Here is a 24,709-nt window from a genome sequence, read left to right as displayed (position 1 = left end):
CTTAAATTAACATTCAGGTTTAGGTTTTTAACCGCCCGCCCACTGTTTGTTTGTTCGTGCGTGTGTCACTGTGTGTCACTGTGTGTGTGTGTGTGTGTGTGTGTGTGTGTGTGTGTGTGTGTCTGCGCGCGCGTGTGCGTGCGTGCGTGCGTTGACTTTGGGCCCGTCACCGTGCGACAGACGTCGGGGTTTTGAAATCTCTCCACCGCGTTTGCTTCTCCTGACCAGCACCAATCTGCGATGCTTAGAGCTAGGGGGCGGGAAGGTTATAGTTTGAAGAGGGCAGAGCTTTGCTGAGAAGACGCTGATCTCTGTCATTATAATCGCTGGGAATATTTATTCATGTCCAGTGGACAGGACAATATAGGCTAACTATCGGAAAGAAATCAAGCAGACGTCAAAAGCCGTCAGTATTAACTCCAAGGAAACCGAAAGTCGGAAGACATTAAGGCAACGCTTTCTGCTGGTGAGATTTTCTTTCTTTCTTTTTTCTTTTCGTTTGTTCTAGTTAATATTGCATATAGACTAGCCTACAGCACCGACCAGGGATGTTTTACAAATGGTTTTATTGACTGTCGTGGGGAAATGTTGTAAACGTGTTTGACTGCGGTGTTTCATTCATATGCAACAACTGCTGTTTGTGTCTACCGCATAATTGATGGCTTAACAGGTCCCCTCGGTGTGTGAAGTGGCAGACCCGCTGCATGTCACACGCTACAATGATAAACATTTACCTGGATATTTAACTGAGCTAATGTGGACCGTGCCATATCATACGCAGCATTACGCATGTATCTCACAAGGCAACACTAGACGATGGCGCGGTGTGAATGATTTCCTATGAGTCGACTTAATTGTCAGGACAGTTCTCGTCGAAAGGCAATGCGACACTACGGCTGAGCCGCTAATTGTTACTTTTCCTTAATTGCTAATTTGGCAATAGCCCGTGCAATGTCTCTGTTAATAAATGCGGGGCTCTGCTTAACTCTACTAGGCATGTGCTTTAATTTCCCCACTGGCTATAGCCTATTAGAAATTGGCTACCGCAACCAGTGACAACACTGTTGAGCAGAGAAAATGATATGCCGCTAACTTAACCTTGGAAATGGAATATAAAAGCCCGTTATGGCCAGGTTAACCGCTGTCTTGTTTTACCACTCCCTAAAAACGGCCAAAGTGAGAACCAAATCTGTAAATTGTTTTTTTTTTCTCTTCTTTTTTTCATTGTTGTTTTGTATAGGGCTGTTAACTTCAGACTATCAAAACATGCAAATTATCAAGTCTATTGATGCCAATTAAACACTTCAACGTACGTAACCATAAAAACTTAGGCTAATCCAAATTGAGCTGTGGAAACTGTTTATTTTTATTTAGGATTTATTTTATTTCCCCTTACCATTATTTCCTATTATGTTGTTTTGGATTATTAGGCTATGACGACACAGACTCAGGCTTGTTATGGCACAGGGCAGGGATAGATAGGGCACAATAAGTGCAGTTCATTCTCGCTATATAGGCCTGTTTTGTCTGCCTTTTCAAGCTCACTGAGTGCGTGGCATGCTTGATGAAGCTTTCTAATGTCCACTAATTCGTAAACAATGATGTTTCAATGATGAACCCCAAAAACGAGTTTATTGAAATCTGCTCCATCCATTACAGAAGTACAGCAAGCCTACAACCCAACAAGTCAGGTAAAAATTGGATCAGATGGGATTACAGAAAGAGGTTTTCCAGGTAGGCCTACACCTTAGGTTTTATTTTTTGATGACAATTGTTTTCCATGGCAAACAAGTTATCCTGCTCAAAGGCAAAAGAAGCAGGTCGGTGGTCAACATGTTATTCAATATTTCTTAATTTAATGGATTGTGGTCCTATAGGCTACTTTTGCATTACTTTTGAGCATAACATTTAGCTATCAACCTATTAGTTTAGTAGGGCCGGGTGACAAAATCAAATATCACAATGTTTTTATTTATGAAAGACCTCATCACCTCAATATTGATATTGTGACGATTACGAATGATGACAATTTCATATTGCAATGATATCAGTTTTTTTTCAAATTAGAAGCTCATGACACGTTGCATTGCACTGTGCTGTGAGCTTGTAGATCGGCTATTTTTCTGAAGGTATACTGTACAATAAGGCTGAATAGATTCAAGCAGGAGAATACAACCCTTATGCCATATGACGACATTACCATATGTAAAACCCCAGACGGTCTAGTCTTATGTTGCCCAGCCCCACATGTCAGTTCTGTCTGTAGGTTAAAGGTGACATTACAAAGAGGAGGAGAGTGGACAGTCAGCAAAATGGCATAGGAGAGTATTTGATCCTGTGCTAGCAGGGGTAAATGTGGATCTATTCTGTAGGCAAGAAAAAAGACATGCCTGTTAAGGACAGGGTGTCGCTGTAAAAGAGCACAGTGAGTCATATAGTGGCCTACCTTATTATCAGTCATTCTCAACGTTTTTGTGTCAATGACTCTCAAATGAATATGTATTTGGCCACGGACCCCCATCTGAAAATAATAATTTGTGTTGACATAAAAGGGATCTACAAGCCCTCAACATGTCACGATGTGAACTTAGATCTTCCCCTTTAACCCACAGAACAAACCACTACCGTATGGCCTAATATACTGTATAAATAAATGTTAAAGATAGAGTGCTGATATTTTTTCCACCCTAAAACATGATCATCAGGTATTATTATTATGTAAGGAGGAAGGTTTTTTTTTTCAAAAAGTGTACAGTATTTGTTAAAATGTATTTTTTTATGTGGACACGCCCACCAGTTCATTAAGTATGCCTGGTTTTCCTGGTGGGTGGTGATGGGTGGTGATCCACCTGAACTGAAGCCGCACCCACAGCTGTTAAAGGCGGAGGGGTTAGCTGATATTGTGACAGTTTTTTTCTTTTTTTATACATTTTTATCCCACGATTTTGCAACCCATTTTTTCACCCAGTGTCAATTATCTAATGTAATCCCGGGCACTACACTTCTCCTGCCAACTTGGGGAGAGCAGCGGTCTGACCCCATGCTTCCTTCTATGCATGAGGAGTTCAACCTGCTTCTTTTCACCTGACAGGGGTGAGTTTTCCCCGGCCGGACGTAGCGTGTGTAAGGAACACGTTATTCCGAACAGTTCCTTTCCCTCCATCAGGCGCCCGGGCTGGCCAGAGGGAGGTAGTTTAGAGACCAGGATTTCTGCATGTTTTTTGTGAGGGTACAGTATGTACCCTAGTAGGGAACACAGGGAGAACATGCAAATTCCACACAGAAAGGCCCTTTCGCCAACCCTGCCTCGGGTATGGGCACGCCCCCAACACCCACAGCGCCTCCAGTGGGAATCGAACCCAGGACCATCTAGCTTTGAGGCAACAGCCTCCAGGAAGAAACCCTAAATACAAAGGGAAGACATTTATCATTTTATCATTTTAACTACTTATGTTTTATTGTATTCTATTTTTGCCCTGTGAAGCACTTTGCGCTACATTTATGTATGAAAGGTGCTATACAAATAAAGTTTATTATTATTATTATTATCCTTGCACATAACAACCACACCAAGGGGTCTATGAAGTACTGTCACCTCATAAAGACATGAAAAACTGGAGAAAATACCAAAATCACGGCACTCCATCTTTAATAATACATCATGCGCGTTAACCGTTTAGGTTCCCCCACCTTGCCCAGTTCAAAGTTAAACAACATCATCCACTTTGTGGAGGCTAATCATTGTCAAACATAAAATCTGAATTGATTTATGTTTTAATCCCCAAATGCCTTATATACATTTAGAACACAGACATTTGAACACAATGTGTGATTTACATTATGCTAAAAATTAAAAAACACATGTTCCTGCTAATTTGGGATTTGTGTGTGTGTGTGTGTGTGTGTGTGTGTGTGTGTGTGTGCGTGTGTGCGTGTGCGTGTGTGCATGCCAGTGTAGAGACACAAGGGACCTCATAATGATTTTGTTAATTTGATAATGATTTTGTTAATTTGTACACCAGCAATCGTTTGTAAGTGTGGACAAACTGGACATCAAGTTGCCATACAGTAAATGATGGATGTCTTGGTCTGGTATGGAACTCACTGTCTCCTTTATCTGACAATGCTGCATGTCCTTTAGCCCATCTGCCTTTCAGATGTTTCACCCTTCATGCTGTAGCCTATGTCATCCAGTGGATGCTTTCATCCAAAACACCTAGTACATCCATTTTTAGCACATGCACGCAATGGGAGTGGAAACCCTTAACCACATTAACTCTGGCATCCCTAGTTTGGTGAAAAAATATTGCTTAATTTTTACACTGTAGTTTACCGATGTTGCATGGCAAACATGGCAGAAAGCTTACAACAGATCCACACAACGCCATTGTATGACAAAATGTAAATCAGGCTTAAGTGGTTAGTGTTAATGCTGGCAACATTAGTGCTGTGTTCTTCCCATTGAGCTCACCAGCCCTCTACCTCCACTACTCTTAGTTCATTGGACAGGCTGTATAGGCTCATCTGTAGTGGCACGCAGCTTTCTCCTCCTGCCATAATTCACTCCGCATGTACGGTAGCAGGTCTCATAATGCGATGGCGCCCTGGACTCGAGAGTGTGACCACAAGAAAATGACTTTCCTCAGCCAGTTTGTTCATCTGCTGAGACATATTGAGACACAGATGCTGTCTCGCAATAAATGGCTGTGTGGTCGGGGATCAGGGAAATTCAGATTTATGTGTCCAGGGCCGAGAAATGTGGCAAGGAAACCAGGTTTTATTGAGGGAAAGAAATGCACATGCACAATATTTTGTCCAATATCCGTTTACTATCATGGTGTAAACATACTTCATCAATGCGTATGCCGATGAAGATTGTTCTCCTGACACCAGAGAGTCCCTTCGCTCATTTCCACCAAACTTTTTTCTTCTTTTTTTGTTGCAATTTAGCATTTTCTTTTAACATATTTTGCTGCTACTCCTGCAGTTTTAGTCCAAAAATAGTGGCAATGCATCCCAAAATGTTTGAGAAATCCCAAGAGGAAAGGTTATGCATTCCCTCGTCATACAATAATTCCTTTTCTCGTTTAGTGTTATTTTTACTCTGAGTAGAAAAATGTACTCTCATATGTAAAGATGAAAATGAATTTGACTGTGTTCTAGTCAGATGTCAGTATCGGACATGGGTCCTGCCACAGACGTAAAAGGAAGGCAAATAGCATGAAGCATTGATAACGGTGATAGTGATTATAGCTGACAGGAAGTAATCTAGAAAGCCTTCTCAGGAGGTTGAAGCCTCACCCGTGATCATGTCAGGAGCAAAACCTTTGAAGGGGGAAATTACGTCTGGGGACCAGAGTGGAAAGAGGAAGAGGGTACTGGAGCCCAGGACTGGATAAGAGTGTTTGCTAAATGCCTATGGTGTAAATTGGGTGAGCCATGATACTTTACATGTGAACTTCTCATATCACTGTCATTGTGCTGTTATCTTAGTAAGTGGGTGTCAGTGTACTGCACCAGCCTTAACTAAAGGTGTCTACAGTCTGTATGATTTTGGCTGTCTTTTACGTTTATTATCTGTCAGAACAGTGCAATGAGACTGAGCTACAATCTAACTAATAATGAGCCATTTCTTTTGCACTGTCATATTGTGCGATTGGTTGGTGGACAAGGCGTCAAGACAAATTCCTGTACAGCTGAGCTACCTTGGCAGATAGCGAGTTTCTAGATTTGTGCTGTACACTGGTTTTGCTACAGTAGAAGAAGCTAGTAGACACAACATCTTGTGAATTTCCAAAAAACAACTCAGCAGTTGCAATGGAGGCAGACCAGTCTAATTATTGGATAGTCTGTCCCATTACAGAAAGGAAAATGTCCCAATCCCCACTTTGTCCTCACTGCAGTGAGTGAGCATCCATCAACAGCCACGTTGAAGTGTCCTTGAGCAAGACAGTGAAACCCCTCGCTGATAAGTCACTCCAGAAGAGCAATTTAACGATTCACAGAATGAGATTGCATAGGTGTCTGAATCTGTTCGATGAATTGTGCAGCACTACCGCCAGGCCAGGTTGCCTACTCGGGGCCAGCTAATTTTGGAGGGGAATTGTGGACGAAATCTTATCCAACGAGAAAATATTCTACGTCTTGGTTCTGAGAGGCTAAATCTCATCAAATTGATATGAGATTTCATTGATATGAAAATGGTTGAAAACCAATGATATACAGTACAGTATGAGAAATCCAACCATTTAATTATATCAGGTTGATTGACAGCAAGCTGTGGCCAGTCAGATGAGAGACACCACCCCACCCCCATCTGTCTGAACCTGGGGGGCAGTCAGACAGATATTTTGTGAAGCCACAAGGAAATCGGGATTTCCTGAAAGTTCATATAATGGCCTGTTGTGGCGTTGTCATTGGGCCCAAAAAAAACCATAGCCCCATAGAAGTCCATGGATAGACCGATTCCGTAGCGGGTCTCATGGTCGCAGCCTACGTATTTCCTGTAGGCGGACTCGACGTAGCTGCGGGGTTTAAACCATCACCAGGCGCATCTCTTCCACTACAGTGAACGGCCTCAAACTTTACTCCTTTACCTGCTTTTTTACTAACACTAACATTACAAAGATGCCCAGAACATCGAGATGAACCTGTGTAGTTTATGGCTGCTCCAACAGTAGTGGCAACATAAACAAAAAAAACGAAATGTCTAATATCCACCGCGGTGGCTGAGACCAGAGCCATTGAGTAATGGTTGAGACGAAGCAGTGAAAGATACATAACGCCAGTCTTACCCAATACCAAATCTTTCTGTTTTATTAACACAAGGCTGCTGTACTTTATACCTCATACTTTAAATGCTTAGTATGAGGTATAAAATACAGCAGCCTTGTGTTCATAAAACAGAAAGATTGGGTATTGGGTAAGACTGACATTATGTACCTTTCAGGACCTTTCACTGCTTTGTCTCAAACATTACTCAATGGCTCTGGTCTCAGCCACCGCAGTGGATATTTTGACATTCCGTATTTATTTATTTTTTATGTTGCCACTACTGTTGGAGCAGCCATAAACTACACAGGTTCATCTCGATGTTCTGGACATCTTTGTAATGTTAGTGTTAGTAAAAAAGCAGGTAAAAGAGTAAAGTTTGAGGCAAACTAACATCAGTCACTCTGCCGTTCACTGTAGTGGAAGAGATGCGCCTGGTGAGGGTTTAAACCCTGCAGCTACGTCGAGTCCGCCTACAGGAAATACGTAGGCTGCGACCATGAAACTGCTACGGAATCGGTCTATTTGGGCCCAACTTCACCTAGACTGTATTACCTTAATAAACATGGTCATGAATACTTTTTGCTTCCAGTCACTAGTTTAAAGTCTCTTCTAATGTCATAATATTCTTTTTGGAAAATGATGGTCCCATTTATAAAAAAAATGACCATAAAGTCGCGCATGTTCTGAGGGGTGTGGCTACCGTTACAGTCTATGAACGGGATCCCCCACCCACTCGAGTCAAAATAAAAACCAACGAAGAAGGGGGGAAGTCCCGCCTCGTTGTCTGGGCCAGCTAATGGGATCTAGAAAGATGGCGACTTCCATTGCAAGGACTGACAGGCTTCATTTTACGTTCATGTTAGACCCGGGGAACGCTTTGTCCATATTTTTTACAGTCTATGTTGCCTATAGGACAGCAGGTGAAACGAATCCCAATCAATAACAGAGGAGCCACTTCAGAACCCTCTCCTTTTCTCTGGCGCCAGTAAATGTCAGCTTAACTCATTCAGGGTGGGAACCCTTTTTGGTGTTTATTTTACACTTTAGCTATTGAAAAATAGCAGATCTACAAGCTCATAGCGCAGCACCACGTACCACGCTACGAGCTTGCAGATCTGCTATTTTTAGAAAATGTGGCGCAAATCTTTGCATATATATTCTTTCAGAGCGAACATTTTTAACTAAAATCTTTGTTTCTAGGAGGTCTCTGGAACATCATATTTTTAGATGGGGATCGGCAGCCAATTACATATACCGGTAATCTTTACATTGATTGTGCGCGGATCTGAGTGTGCGGAGCTTCCCTTTATTTTTCTCTGGGTCCTTGACATGAAAATGTTTGAGCACCACTGACATAGAAACATAGGTTTTTCAGAAAACTGAACTTTTTTTTTAGAATCGACCAACCATAGAATAATGTGTAAAACAAAACACAGCGATAATGACTTTAACCTGTTGTGTGGACTGGAGCAACATTGAGTCATCCAAGCAGTACGGATGTGCTGATTTCATTTGCAAGCCTTGGTGAGTGAGTGACAAACAGTGTTAGTTGCTACTGTAGGTGGCTAACATGTAACACGACTGAAGTCAGCTAAAATATTTTTTGTACTAACGTGTATTATAATTTAATTTTGCAAAATGAAAAATGTGTTCCCAATCAATGTCACTCATTTTTGAGTGGCCACAGCCTGAGGACTCAAAAGTCTAATATCTCCTCCGAGTCCTAGGGATATCCCTAAGGCTTAGTGTTAAGATATTGGCTTTCCATGCAGGAGAACTGGGTTAGATTCCCAGGTGTTACAAAAACATTTTACAATGGACAACCTGTAATTATGCCATATGGACCACTAGTGATCCGTGGACCACTGGTTGAGAAACTTTAGCATTTAATTCTTCAAGCTGTGCTGGGGTGTCTACATTGAAGGCTACTTGAAATTCACTGTTCTGCTCACATCCACACTATAGAGCCTTCTCCTCATGTGGCCACTTGGCCTCAGCTATTATCAAAACCATATGCTGTAGCTAGAGCCATTAATCACTAATGCCCTGTTCACACAGGAATGGTATTAGCAGAGGACGTCCCGTGATTTGTTGGGGTTGCTGAAGGTGTGGGTCATTCTAGTCTTCCATATACAGTAGGTACAGTCTGTGTAGTTTATCAAAAGTTCAAAACTAGTGCAGTTGTCAGAGTACAGTATCCCTTATCAGAGTACTTGTAGGGCAGTTTATGGTGTCAGTCATCTATGACAGTTTCTCAACATCATGTCCGAGCCCCACCTGGGGTCCAACAATTGAGAAATCTGTCTCTGTTGGTGGACCAAGGAAATTGTTGCTTAGCTTTGCTCCAAACAAGCTCAGTGGACTTGGTTGGAGTTTCTGCCCATGAGATTGGGAGGTCAGAGTACGTGTCCCTGGCTGAGTCACACCAAAAACGATTAAAAATAAAGCTGTAATCTCATGTTATTCGCGCTTCAGGTATTGTAGTGCATTTGGTGTTGTTATTAATTCCTGTTTTTAATTCCCTTACCCATCATCCATTTTCAGCTTCACAGGACACTACTGTGAAAGAACATTTAGGTCATTTTGTAGACCTTGAGGCTGACGAACACGTTTCTCAGAATAGCATGACAGGCAGCAGTCTTGTTAAAAGCCTCATTGTCATTGCATTTGGATTAGGGTAGGGGACATTTTACTTTGTTCATTATTTAGCACTCGGATCACTCTGGGTTGTGTCATTACCTATTTGTCATGTAACGGTCTATGTTGTGTTGGGTTTTTAAATCGTGCTCTGCTGCTTGACGGAAAAAACAGCCTGCGGCTGCCTGTTGGCAAAGCTCTTTGCTTGACCAGTAGGGCCATTCGTGTGTGTGTGTGTGTGTGTGTGTGTGTGTGTGTGTGTGTGTGTGTGTGTGTGTGTGTGTGTGTGTGTGTGTGTGTGTGTGTGTGTGTGTGTGTGTGTGTGTGTGTGTGTGTGTGTGTGTGTGTGTGTGTGTGTGTGTGTGTGTGTGTGTGTGTGTGTGTGTGTGTGTGTGTGTGTGTGTTAATATACTACCCTACTGTATATCAGTATCAGCCCCAAATATCCAGCATGGATTGGGCTTTAACATGTCCTCCTCTTTTCAGCATCAGGGTGAAATGTAGCCTCTCCTGTATTTAGACAGACTATTGTTGCTGCTGAAGGCTAGGAGGTTAACTTTTTTAAGGTCACTGTTCATGATTTAATTAAGGCCCAAGGGATATTGTATAGAAATACATTAAGTTGCATGACTGACAGGGATTTCTACCGGACCATACTGCATGTCGTTGTCTATTCACAGCTTCTTATAATACTGTTCTGTGTTGCAATTATTTTCCCGTAGGCTTTGAGGCTTTGCATTTGTTTATATTTTGTCCATAGCCAATAAAATGTCACTAAGTGTAGGAGCCATCTTATTTGATTTGACTAAATGGCGCCCCCACTGGTTGCCTTGAGAAATGGCACCATGGTTCCCTTTAATCAAGACACAGGCTCACAGCTGTAGGAAGAAAGACGCCAGTAGAGATACAGATTTTCAACAGCTTGCACGCAATGCACAAACAGCGCAGTTAGAGAAAGAAAGGAAAGAAAGAAAGAAAGAAAGAAAAGTAGCCTACTTTATTATTTGTTATCGAACCCTGCGCTCGTCTGTTTTTTGAGACCTTTATTTAGTTTGTCTGGAGCCTGTGCTTGTTTTTGTTTGCCCCCGTTTATTTTGAACCATACACTCACACAACGCAAACTCCTACCAATAATACCAACCTTGCAGTCATCAATCGCCATCGACAAACAACTATACAACAAGTGAGTAAACAACAACAAGACGCCCAAGTCCCAAAGTGTGAGCACGTTAAACCGTATATCTCTGGTGAATGATTATAGAAAGAAAGGCATATTGGCCCTACACTAAGCTTACCTTATTATTTGACTAAATGTTGGAAAAACATCATTGCCCATTCGTAGGGTCATGGATGTTTAAATTTGCTTTGTGAATCAATAGTTGTTTAATTTTGTTTATTATTGTAGGCTATTAATAAATGTTGCACACACAACATATTTCACAGTTCAGTGTCTAAGAGAATATCAGCCTTTATTCCAGAGGATAAGTAATTATCTCAAGTCTCCTGGCAACTGTTTATAAGAGGAAAATCTGTTGCCTATTACTGTATGTGCTTTGTTAGTTTGAGATGAATGAAAATGTAAGTGATTAAAGTTAAAAAAAAACTGCATCGAAGACAGTGGATACCCATTCAGCTGTCAGTCAAATATGTTAGGCCTAATATTTGTCCTGCACTCTAATATATCTGCAACTGGATGAAGTTTAAAACATAATACTGTTGACTTTCATCTGTCTAAAACTATAAACATGCATTGCAGCTGAAGTTGATGAAAGATTAATTGATTGATGTGCAGAAACTATCTGCAAAGGGAACTTAAATTTGTATCAATAAAAAAGCAAAGCATGTTTAATCATCTTAATTATGTAATCTATACAAAGTTTAATTTTTTTTGTGTTGAATCCCACTTGGTTGAGAAACCGTGATTCATCTTCTAATTTGTTACTGCCCTTCAGCATACCTGCATGTACGTGTACAGTATGCTACCAATATTCTATCCATCTTTGTTAAGGAGTCTCAGTAACTCTGATAAGCGATAGCACGGTTGCAAGAAGGTCAACTATTTTGGCATTAATTGCCTAATCTAGATTCTTATCTATATTTCACCCCATGAGAAACCTTTGGAAGATAATATACATTTTATTATATCATTATCTCCCAAAATGTGCATAAATTACACCTAATAGTCCTTCACAAATTAGAAAATTAGAAGTGGAACCTTTCAGTGGTCCTTTCTTCTCTAGTACTGTAGACTGACAAAATATAGGCCTATTGTTCTGCAGGCTTCTTATGATTTTGGATAAGACATGACACAATGCAGCATACTACTATTTTTGTTCATGACCCCCTAGTCTCAGGATGTCAAATATGTATGTGTAGAAATGCTGACACTAGGATTTTATTCCCGTGCACTCCAGCCATGTGTCACAGATGAAATATTATACACATACCTATATGTACTCTGTTTGTATCATGTATGTAATACACACACACACACACACACACACACACACGCACGCACGCATGCATGCACGCATGCATGCATGCATGCATGCATTGTGTTATATTCATGTATTCCCAGTATTGGCTTTTGCAACTGTCATGCCACTGGTGCAGTTTCATTCTGATCTTAAAAAAAGAAGCTTGTGCTCAGCGTTAGCTTTTCTTTTTGCCTTACGTCAGTGTTCCAGAATTACATTTGCCCTTTTTAAATAATGGATAAACAAAGTTCAGCAAACACCTCAGGGGTGATGAATGCATACTCAAGTGGAAGTTAATAGAGGTTAACTGCACTTGAAGTTATATCAAAGAATATGCATTAAAAGATGAACATCAGCACTGACATGGTGAAAAGGTGATTCTTGTCAAAACAAAGGCTTGTCATGGCTTAGAATACTGTAGGTTTAAGCTTTCAGACAAAGACGAGATTAAGGTTCAAAGACAACTGTAGTGTGTGTAGAGATGTAAGCATTACAAGCCAAAGTGCTTACAGATTGGGATGGTCCTGCATGAGGTAGCCATGATAATTAAGGATTATCGGATATGACTAAAATTCTATGCTGTTGGACTGGAATGCAATACTGGCCTTTTCAGTACAGAAACCTCAGGTGGAATGCATACAATTTAATCATGACTAAGGAGTTCACAGTCCACAGGCTGTATGTCTATCTGATTGGTCAAAAGACATGTTCTGCCTCATTGTTATATATTTAACCAAATATCTTGGATGTAGTAGCCTATGAATGTTTTGTGATTTGACTGTGAATCGTCTTCACTTTTAGGTGCTATGAGTAGTCTGTACATCAAAGTTTTTTTTTTATTGAATAGTTTATTAGACAGAAAAGTAAAATCACACCCGTGTGAAGTGAGTCGTGCAAGAACGCACCCAGGGTGCCGGCCCGGTTCCGGCGAGCCTTCACGCGTCCAAAACGGTCGAGAAATGACAGTTACCGTGTTGCAGCTTTCCGTGCTCTGCTCGTACATACAGGGACAGGCAGGGACAGACATACATACATACATACATACATTGCTACGTAATGGAGCGGTTAGGCACTGCTCAAAAATATAATAATTAAAATCAAATCAACATCACAGGAAAAATAAAACACTATGTACAGGGAGAGGACAAAAGGATGAGAGGGGGGTGATCATTTCCTCCATCTTGGGCCTGCTGAAAGGTGGAATTTCAGTCCTGTTTTAAAAGATGCAAGTGATCTGCATTTTTTGAGGGAGGGAATTTACCCATATTTGTTTTGAATGTGGGTGGTACCACCAGATTGTTGTTCTCGCTCCCTCTAGTATTGTGGCTGTCGCTCATGTTTTTGAGGTAGTCGGGTACTGTATTTGTATGTACTGAGGGCGTTGAGGGTTTGAAAAGGAGGGCTGAATTAGAGCACCCACAAGGGTCTTGAGAGCACTTTTTTTTTTACAAAAGAGGAAATTCTGCCCAGGAATCATGTTCTTTGATTTCCTTTTTTGGATCACGTTTGTTGCCATGCTTTCACCTGTCAGCTTGTTGTAAAGAATACAGCCCAAATATGTAATCTCTTCTTTGCTGGAGATTACAGTGTCATCAACTTTTACCTTGAAATCATTTACGTTGACTTTACTGAGGGAATGTTTGGATAGAATAGATTCTGTTTTACCAAGGTGTCAAGTCTGTTTTGTCTCTTTGTAGTAGGTCTCTGTAGCTTCACCAGGCAGACGGGTTCGGAGGAGAGCCAAAAGCTATTTCACTTACACCCATAGAGGCCTCCAACTGTTACGTTGGAGGTCTGGATGCTTTTTCCGGTTGTTAAGCCACCATATACCATATAACCATGTGATAAACATGGGCTAATCAACGGTCATTGCTGAAAGGGTGATTTAGACGCAGACGTGAACCCCTGAAGGGGTTTATTTCTCAGTGATGACCTGCTCCCTTGGATTGATTATCCTACTTATTACACTGCTACTTAAAGAAATGTATATATTGACCCGAAAGTAACTGATTTTAAAAGGATGTCATTGTTTGTGGTAATGCAAGTAGTCTATTCATTTCCGGCAGACACATCTAGTGCAACACATCCGAATTGGAAATCACAAATATGAATCAATATTCTGTTATTGAAATGTCTATTTCTCTCCTCAAACATTCTTGAGTTACTGTTTAGCTGTACAGGTATATGACATTGTGTGTGTTTATATCTGGCTTCCATGGCAAAAATCAAGCACCGTAGAATATGAGCCAGTCTGTGATTGAACAGCAGTCTGTAAGTGCTATTGAGTTCAGCAGTCATTATTGAAAATATCACACCCGTGTGAAGTGAGGGGCGCTCTTATCATCGTACATCATCATGAGTCATGACCCAACATGTCGATTTGCTCAGACACGTATGACGTATGTGTAAGACGAAAATGGACGATTTGCTCGTCTACATATGACGTCGTAAATTCTCCATTGATTGTTAATGGCATTTAATGTTTGTGTTAGGACAAAAGTATCAAAGACGATTTTGATATTCCATATTGTTTACCTGTAATTGCCTTCACAAACTTAGGCAGGGCCTATTTCTTAAGAAAGATCAGACCAATTTGAACTGAGCGGTGCAACTACGTGTGTGTGTGTGTGTGTGTGTGTGTGTGTGTGTGTGTGTGTGTGTGTGTGTGTGTGTGTGTGTGTGTGTGTGTGTGTGTGTGTGTGTGTGTGTGTGTGTGTGTGTGTGTGTGTGTGTGTGTGTGTGTGGTTGGGGGTACACACAAATAGCTGTTAGTTGGAGCGATTAGGCACCGCTCAAAAAATGCCACAATATCATGAACGTAACCCTGAATATGGAATTACATGTTAAGGGGTCTCTATTAGAGTGCACCTCCAAAATAACTTTCACTTCTGCCCATGGGGGGTGAAACAAAATGTGAAAGAACCGTATGTTATAGAAACTTGATTTCCCCCGAGCTTTCTCATATCCTGCCAGCTGCAACCGACGACTGCCAGAACTCTGGGTCGGTCACCAGGCCTGTGCTCCAAGGAGTGCCCTTTTCTTCTGTGAAGATCTGCCACTTCAACACATTGGGCTACACTCATACACTACATTCTCAGTGGAGCATAGGTAGCTAGCCTGCATAGTTGGGCAAGCCGAGGGTCAAACCAGTGACCTTCCGTTTCTCAAACAGCCTCTCTTAATACACCCCAATCGAATATAAATTAAGCTTTAGAGCATTGATCTGTTAAATGCTTAAACTCTCTGCGATAGTATAGCAGTAAATGCTCATCAGTGGAACCACCTTGTGATGATTGGTGGGCAAACTTGGCATGCTAGAATTAATTTATGCCAGTATCTTCTGGCTTTCATCAGAAACTAACATGCTGTAGTACGTTAAATCTGTATGAAATCCTGGTTCAGGCTTTCTCTGTTATTGGCTCTTGGTTTATCGTGTTGTTTTTATAACTTTGCGAGAAGAAGGTCGAACTCTCCGTTGGGAATATGACCTGAAATCCACTGTACATATTATCAAGGGTAGTGCTTCGAGCTCCGTATAATAACAATCCTCTTTTATTGATCATAAATATTTGCAGGCTGTTGAAGATGCAGTTGTGATTCTGCATAAAGTGGAGCACAAGGATTGCAGAAAACTGCTCAGTTCACTTTATACTTTACCACAGAGACCAGAGTTGCAACTGGAGTTGGACTACTTTTTTGCCAAAAGACCTACAAGCTCACAGCATTGCGTTGTGACACGTTGTGAGCTTGTGGATCTGCTATTTTTGGCCAGTGTTCCCCCCCCCCCCAGAATAGGGATGCTGAGGTTGTAGCGTGTTAGTGTCACATACGTCTACAATGCTTTTTACAAATTTCTATTGGTTTTCCACTAGCTTTGTTTGCCAAGTAGGACATCCCGTTAGCATGGGATCCATGAGGTACTGGCTACTCTCCTCATGAGCACTCTAGTCACCCGTGGTGTTTAGCTAAACAGCACATGCATGCGGCATGTGCACAAGCACGCGCGAGCACATGCACACATTGTGCACAGTGCATGCGGCATGTGCACAAGCACGCACGAGCACATGCACACATTGTGCACAGTGCACACACTCAATCAGCGGTTTCCTCCATCCAGGATGTACTTCGCTCCGCCTCTTTCTGATCCCTGCATGCCTGCATTACAAGGTCGTCAGTGACGCACCAACCTTGTGGAATGCTCACCAGACACGGTTAGCTAAAATCGCTTTCCTGCACAACACTCACCAGTGCAATTGGTTGTAATAAAATGTGACATACAGCCTAATGGTCTGTAATGCAATAGATACAATAAACTTAAAGCTTCCATGCATAGAATGGAAGGGCTTTATGCGAACCTCTCTGCAGGGGTCCATCCATACAGGTCAATTATCACTGTATAGGACAAACCCTGTGTAATCGGATTATGGTAATCTCATTGCAAATGAATTGTACATGTAATTAGTTACAATCCATGTTGTAATCATATTACAGACATGAACAAATTAGAAAAAAAGTTGCAAGATTACTTAGGTTGTTTGTTTGAAGGAGCAATTTTATTATGACAATGGCTGGGAGTGCAAAGTAATACACAATATTAAACGGTTTCATTTGTTTAGGATTGTAGTGAATCAGTTAATGTCGGTATAACCTGCAATAAGCTTAATATTCTGACAATTTTGAAGGCAATTCTTCCTGGAAGTAGGCAGAAGTAATCACAGAACATATGCATGAAACATACAGTATATTTCAAATAAGGATAGACATTTTACAACTACTGTATATTTTGGTTCAACAGTCAAGGAAAAATAAAAGAAAGTCTGGCACTGCTGATGCCCGTTGCATGCAAGATAGATGCGTGAAAGGAGGGGGGATGTCGTGCTCAACCGTTACCACTGGATGCTTACCGGAGAGCTGTTCACATCAAGTACATCAGGCCCAACCAGCTGGCACTGCCCAGAGAGATATTTCGCTTCAGCAGTAGCAACAGCAGCCAAAGCAACCCCCGTTATAGAGTCACTTTTGCCAGAGGCACCCTTACAGCTGTCATCATTCACACTTGCATGAATCTTACTAGCCACAGAGACAGCCCCAGTAAACATCTCTTCCTCCATAGATTCTGCCCACACCACACGGCAGGCAGCCCCGGCACATTTCCAGTCAGTGGCTGTCAGGATCTCATACTGTTCGCTCGGCTCGGCTCTGCCATTGTGTGAGCAGCTACAGCAGAGGGTCTGGAACAAACGTTGGTTCAGCACCCACTTTGGGGCCGTAGATGTATTTCTATGGGTCGTGAATACACCCATTTGTTTCACGTTTAGTGCACATTTGTAGTAGTGAAACTATCAGATCTACAAGCTCACAACTTGTCGCATCAATAATTACTATTTTATATTTATAGAATTGGTGTTTTGTATTTTCCTCTGAGATGTAGCTGAGTAGAAGTATCAAAATATGGAAATACTCAAAGTTGACTTAAGTACAATACTTGAGTAAATGTACTTACTTAGGTTCAACCACTAGTGTGCAGTATGTGTGTTTCCATCCCTTGCTGTGTGGGTGAGTGTTTATCTCTGCGTACAGCCATTTTCCTCTTGGTGTGTGCACGTGTGAAATGTGAATGAGTGCATATTTACAGTAGTATAATGGAACAGGGAAAGTATTTGCTGGTCCCCAGGGGCGAAGGAAACTAGTCCTGCGGAATTGCGAGTATGGTTGCCTATCTATAGGAATATTGTTCAAATAAAAGAGTTGAGTTGGGTATGTCACCGTATACTGTCCAATCAGATCAGACAAATCAGACAAAGCGCACCGGTACCGGGGACCATCCAATTGCCAGACAGTATCTCTGCACACTCGGCTACAGCCTCCCATATGTATTTGTGTGTGTGTGTGTGTGTGTGTGTGTGTGTGTGTGTGTGTGTGTGTGTGTGTGTGTGTGTGTGTGTGTGTGTGTGTGTGTGTGTGTGTGCGTGTGCGTGTGCGTGTGCGCGTGCGTGCGCAGAAGAATTGCAATGCACATACTGTACTGTATTGTCACTGCCGGGTCCAAAACCGCTACTTAAACAATTGCTTTTTTTTTTAAATAACCTGTGTTCTAATTAAATAGCTTAGTCACAAGCTCATGTTAATTACAATATTTATAAAACGCACACATTTAACCACTTGCACTTTAATTTTATTATTATTATTTAATTGTGCCAATAGCTATTTTCGCTACTTTTGTGAGACACTCATGATGTTGTTGGGCATTAATTTACATAGTAGAGATACCTCTGTAGCTAAGATGTCACTGTCCACCTCGACAATAGTATTAAAGCCATATCCAATTATTTATTGCAGAACACAATTTCAGGTACTGGCTAGGAATAATAATAACAGTGATGTATGGTGGCCTTAGACACGTTTCCAATTTACGTTTCAATTTACATAACAGAAACCTTGTATCTCCATATATATACAGAGTTCAAGATTATTATTTTTTAAGTATTTACAAGTGAATTGTGAGTAAATACTGCAATATTTTTGGACATACAAGGTTTCTGCCCAACAGCGATGGTAAGTTATAATGCATCTCTGCATCTACAGAAAAACACTTTGGAGGAAACAACATGTTTTGCCTCTGGGTTTCATCAGGCGTCCTCATCAACTGTCAATAGATAACAAGTACAGGAGCCTGGATGTGAATTGAAACTGTAAATGCTGCAGGCTCCTATTAAGCCATGAGCTGGCATCATTTATCATATTGCTACATAGCCTTTAAGCTGTTTTGTATATCATTGGATAGCACACACAGGAAATGCAGCCAATACTATTTCTTGCCAAAGATATGCCAACAGTACTCAACAGTGAACAGTAGTTTGGGGCCGGAATATGATTTATGATTTCATTGATTTGGAATCATTCTGCCGGGATCATTCTGCTGGACCTGGTTCACGACATTCAAGTTTTGCAGTACATGTCTTATATAAATTGTGCTTGTTAGCCATTTCTTTTCACACAGCAGTGTGCACTCGCGCATTCATTTATCATTATTTCTGGCTGAATTCTGCGGCTCTATTTTTATGGATATTTCAAGAGAGCCAAACCATGTGTTCCAGTTGAACTGTTTGCTATATAGGTGTCATTTATTTAAGTAATGGCTAGAGTTTCCTCAGGGTGGACTCCCCTGCCAGTTTTGGAACCCAAGAGTCCCGTGGCTGTCAGCATGATAAACAACTGCTCTTTTGATGGAGCTAATTCAAATATACACTGTTCGTACCGTCGAGGGATATTACCGCAGACTTTCTTCAACTTCATTACTGACGGACTCCTCCGGAGCCCAAGACCTGTTTGACTGTCACATGAAAAATGAAGCAGGCAGCGGACAGTGATGTCCTGTGGGCCTGCAAACAGCGTGACTCATGCAGACGTCCTTGTAACTAATGCAAATACGATACGCATGTTCAGAAAATGATGGTCCAAATTTGCTTTGAGGCACAGGCTAGTGTTTTACTACACAATAAGATACGGAGTGTTCATTTTAATTTTGAAAAGTGCTGAAAGCAACATTCAGAGTCCAGAAAAGAGAGAATTCCCATAAACAATTGTAGCTATACATTTCAGTCCTTACCAGTTACTGTAAATTGTTCCTTTTCTAGATCATAGCTCACTTAAATATCAAAAGTGTTCGCGGCCCAGCCACAGGGCGGCAGTGGCTCAGGAGGTGGAGTGGACGCTTGGAACCATTTCGATCCAGAGTTAGTGTCCTTGAGCAAGACACCTAATTGCTCCGGATGAGCAGGTTGGTGTTAGGTATGAACAGTTGGTGACATGCATGGTATCCCCTGTGGGGGGGGGGGGTGATTGGGTGAATGTACCGGTAATAGCCTGATTGTCAGACTCTGAGAGCCTCCAGCAAAGAACCAGTGCGCTCAGTCGAGTGGTCGGGGTCTATGGGCTGGAAACCAGGCTATGAATGTAATGCACATTGTAAAGTGGCCACGTGTATTTTCAGACTAGACTCGTGTTCCAACTTGTATCAATGGAACTACAGTATATAAAGCGTGTGATGAGTCATCACAACGTGTTTTAGGGTTAGTGTGATGGCCACACAAGCAGCCGTGTGCTTGTGTGGCCATCACACTAACCCTAAAACACCTTTCTTTAAAACCTTGAAAAATATGTTTGGAAACATATATTTTTATTTTATTTGATGTGTTCCAGTTTATTGCAAGTTTGACAGAAAGGTTGCTTATTGGAGAGCACATGTGTCAACGTGTCAATGTTGCTTTATTTGCTTTAAGTTCAATTTGTTTTCTTTGATGTATATCAGTTCTGAGGTTTGCAGCTGGAGTTGCTTTGGCTGGCCAAGGACAGTATAGGCATAGGGGGACCAGCTGCTCCAGATCTGCTTATATAGAGCTGATGGGGAAATTGGACTGCACCATACATTCTTCTGCATTATGGGGAAAGGCAGGGGTGTATTAGTTTGAATTTAGGGTCAGGTTTTTGAACAAACACGATATTTCAGTTGCATTATGTTTTCATAAGTATTGGTTTAGGTTGTAGTTATTGTGTAGTCGTGTATCCCCCTTTGTGTTAGGAGTGGACTCACCCACTATATGTTCCCCTCATGTTTCATCTAGGTTAGGTCAGTCGTGCTGTGCAGTTGAGTTCTGTTTAGTTTGTTTAAGTTGACCTCATTTGTTTTCGGCCCAGTATTGTTTATTGCATTTTTGTTTAAACTGAAAAAGTTTTTGAAAGGGATTGTGACAAAAAAATACGTTTTTGTAATTTTTATTTCTAGGTTTTCTGAGCTCAATTGCACCTAACAAACCTGAACTTTTAAAATTCAGTAGATTTTCTGTGGTCTGGGGTTTTCTGGCTCAAACAAGTGCAAATCCCATATATGACAATGGGATTTGCCAGCACTGTTTTCACTGTTTTGCCTGTTTTCATTGCAGCTCAAAAGGCTACACAGAGAAAATCCCACACCACAGAAAATCCACTGAATGTTAAAAGTACAGGTTGTTTGGGTGTAATAAAAAAGTAAAAACGAAATTCATGACTAAAAACCTGTCATGAAAATGTGGTCTCACTTAATTCTTCCTGGACTACAAAGTCTCACACTCCACAAGAAGGGGAAGTGCACTAAAGCATTATGGTCATTGTAGGAATTCAGCAATGCAGTCAAACCCTAGTCAAACACACAGACTTTATTATTTTTCTGGCCATAGGGTGCACATTTCAAATTGTGCTACTGTTCTACTACAAAATACTATTAACATTGAGTGACTGGGTTGCTGCATGCCTTATTAGACCTTCATCAGGTCAGACAGACACAAGGTGCTGCCACACTTACTAAAGAGCCGTGGACGTTCTCGGCTGTCCGCAGCTTCTTTTCCGTGTTTTTAGACAGCTGGTGGATGGAAATTAAGCTCCACCCCCGCGGCTGACTGCCACGGAGGAGAGCGTTTCCGGGAATCTGTCCGTCGCGGCAGTCAGCCACGGAGGTGGAGCTTCTTTTCCATCCACCAGCTGTCTAAAAACTAGGAAATGGCGTAAAACACAGCTTCTTCTGTCCGCGGCTGTCGGCCGTTTTACGCTCAGGTGGAAACACTGACTATACAACCTCCACAGTGTCAAAGGTGAGGCATTGTTTCTTGCCAGTGGATATTTCCTCCTACGCACCTGTCTACAAGAAACTGAAGGTGTGATTGAGCCTTTGCAGTCGACACTTTCAGAGTCAAATTAACACTCTTATTTTTACAGTGAAAAGCCACTTTCATTGAAAAAATAAAAATAAAATAAAATAAGCAAGCTTTGGTTCGGTTAAGCGGCTAAAGGTAGGAGTTGGGATAATCTTAGGTGGTGAATTGCATCACTTTTTCAGTGTGATTACTAAGAGAAAGATTAGCAGCCGGCGATGCGGGCTCATGAAAAAGGCTTTGGGAAATTCTCATATGAATCGAAGCCTGCCAGTATTATACAGGAATGTGGGCCTTATCTTAGATGTATTATATATGACATTCAATATTATGCTTCTGGTATGTATGACATGCACGCAAAGGTGTTGCATTCTGTATAGTATTGTATAGAAACACACACACACACACACACACACACACACACACACACACACACACACACACACACACACAGATTGTGTAAAAGAAAATCTGTGGATTTATATTTTGTCCTATGATAGTGTCGCATGCAGAAAATAGGCGATCTATAAGCTCTCAATGCACCATGGATGCATCACTTTGTGAGCTTGTGGATTGGCTATTTTCAGCATGCGACACCGTCGTACAACAGAGCATTATATTGGCCAATAGGGGCCAGTGAGGGCCAGTGCAGACGACAGTCCAGAGATTACCTGTCATGTTCGTGCACAGCGTGTGTTTGTCCCAGCATTAATGCAAAGTGACACATGGGCCACTTGAATGATGCCATGGCCAGGCTGGGTGTCTCAGCAGAGTAAAAAGCATCCACTGGTGTCTAGAAGATCCGATCGCGCGTGCGTGCGTGCGCGCGTGTGTGTGTGTGTGTGAGATACATACAGTATGTGTATAATATTTCATCTGTGACACATGGCTGGAGTGCATGGGAATAAAATCATTTTTCTCCCCAATTTAGTTGTTGCAATTCCTCTCCCCACACACATGTGTGTTGTCACTGCTGTTGTATCCTACTGATTCACCTGTCATCAAGGAGCCTCCACCGGGAGCATATTGACTTGTAGCATCTCTTCTCCATCCTACTCCTCCCGCCCAACACTCCCTGCTGACAGTCCCCTTTCTCTTCATCTTCTTTCCCCCCCTCTGGTTTGGACATCTGTCTCCGTTAGTCTTTCAGAGTCTCATTACAATAGTATTCAATAATGCCCATGAATTTTGAAGCTTCCGTTTTAGCTATAAACTTGATTTGCAGCTCTCTCTGAATTAGGTTTACACCCCCGACAATACAATGATGCTGGTGTTTGGCTCTGTCTGTTGTTCAGTAAAAAGATCAAAGTCACTTTGTCTGCTTATGCCCTCATAATTCCCCCTTGCTGTATATCTTTGGGTCAGACCTGACATACTGAACAAATTTATTTATTTTATCAAATAAAATCAAAATATGGTTGCTGTCAGGTGGAAACCTTGTATGTCCAAAACGTTTCTTTCCAGGAAATGGAAAATGTAATTATTTAGTCACAAGCTATAGCTCTTGATAAGACCTTTGGTTGAAATATACTAGAGCAGTGTCTGTTGGGCACTGCCTACTTGGAAATGCATGCCCCACCACCACATACACAGTATATAATTTTTGTTCAATCGTTATAAAACCCACAGACAGACTTAACCACGACTTTCACTTTGTCAAAATAGCAGATCTAAGCTTCTTTTGTGTGACATGAGCATGACGAAGTAGGGCATCCGTTTTAAAGTTGGATAATGGAGATACAAGGTTTCTGCCTGACAGTGACGATATGCACAATGGCTGTTGACAGACCTTCATTTGACTTCTACACCTTCACAGCAGTTGTTGTTCATTCAGTTGTTTATAAGGAGAAGGGACTCTTATTCATGGTTGATGTAGAGGAAAAGGTGAGAAGGAGGCGCAGGCTAAAGGCTCTGCAGGGATTCAGGGGCAGTGTTTGATTTATAAAGTTGGCCGACAGTGAACTGGCATGTGTTGCCCATTGACTTTGCACACGGGAGACACGACTGCCGCCCATTTCCTGAAGCATAAGCCTACTGTGGTTTTCACTTTCAGTTAATCCGTACAAAAAAAAAAACATCTGTACAGAGAAACGCAGAACAATGTACTGTATACTGTATGCCTTCCCATTCAGTGTGGACTGTGGAAGCTGCACATGTGTATGTTCATAAATAATGGCCCCAGGCCTTTACACTGTCTGTGGGAGTCCCAGACACTGGGAAGTGTTCTGCCAGTGTCCTTATCTCAGCATCCGCATACTCTGCAGAGTTCATCCCAATCTGTCTGGGAGAGAACACACTGAAGACAGACAAAACCTTTGGAATAGTCTCTGTGTCAGTCAGCAATGGCTATACTGTACCTTCACCTGTAGAAGACTTGAACACATTTCAATAAATAAAATATAAATGTGTCTACATTAACTACTTGTTCATGTTCTTGTGTTACTCTACAGACAGGAACACTTTACTTCATGGGGATAGTTTCCATCCGGGACACCTTATTAAGAGTCTCCTATAAGTCAGTTCCGTAGGGCCAGAAGAGTTTGTAGTACTGATGAGTTATCAGAGGCAAACCAGCAGAGTGTGTAGTACTGATGAGTTATCAGAGGCAAACCAGCAGAGTGTGTAGTACTGATGAGTTATCAGAGGCAAACCAGCAGAGTGTGTAGTACTGATGAGTTATCAGAGGCAAACCAGCAGAGTGTGTAGTACTGATGAGTTATCAGAGGCAAACCAGCAGAGTGTGTAGTACTGATGAGTTATCAGAGGCAAACCAGCAGGTGTGTGTAGTACTGCAGAGTTATCAGAGGCAAACCAGCAGAGTGTGTAGTACTGATGAGTTATCAGAGGCAAACCAGCAGAGTGTGTAGTACTGATGAGTTATCAGAGGCAAACCAGCAGGGCTCCAGACTAACGTTTTTCACCAACGTCCCGGAAACGTCCCAAAATACAATTTGAACCGTCCCGAAGTAAATTTATACATTGTGAAATGAATAACTGTATTCCTATTGTAATAGAAATACAATTCATGCAGTACATTATTTGTTTGGCTTCATGTTTCTTCTGTAGATAGAGAAAATACACTGATTTAGTCAAAATGCTCCCAGATGAAAAATAGGGCTGGGTTAAAAATGTTAA

At 41.6% G+C, this 24,709-nt stretch overlaps 1 protein-coding gene across 1 annotated transcript in view; it reads left to right on the top strand.

Annotated features, from left to right (window-relative positions):
• Positions 1-430: 430 nt before the first annotated feature.
• gabra3 (gamma-aminobutyric acid type A receptor subunit alpha3) overlaps positions 431-24,709 on the top strand; it is a 118,409-nt gene continuing 94,130 nt past the window's right edge. Inside the window, exons 1-2 of the mRNA XM_080779353.1 lie at positions 431-466; positions 1,660-1,734. The gene's annotated coding sequence lies outside the window, so the exon portion shown is untranslated. The remainder of the gene's footprint in view (positions 467-1,659; positions 1,735-24,709) is intronic.

Source organism: Protomyctophum bolini (genome assembly GCF_963924005.1).
Source record: "Protomyctophum bolini genome assembly, chromosome: 13".
NCBI classification, from domain to species: domain Eukaryota; kingdom Metazoa; phylum Chordata; class Actinopteri; order Myctophiformes; family Myctophidae; genus Protomyctophum; species Protomyctophum bolini.
Note: the sequence above shows the minus strand (reverse complement) of the source record. Positions and strands in the feature narration are given on the sequence as shown.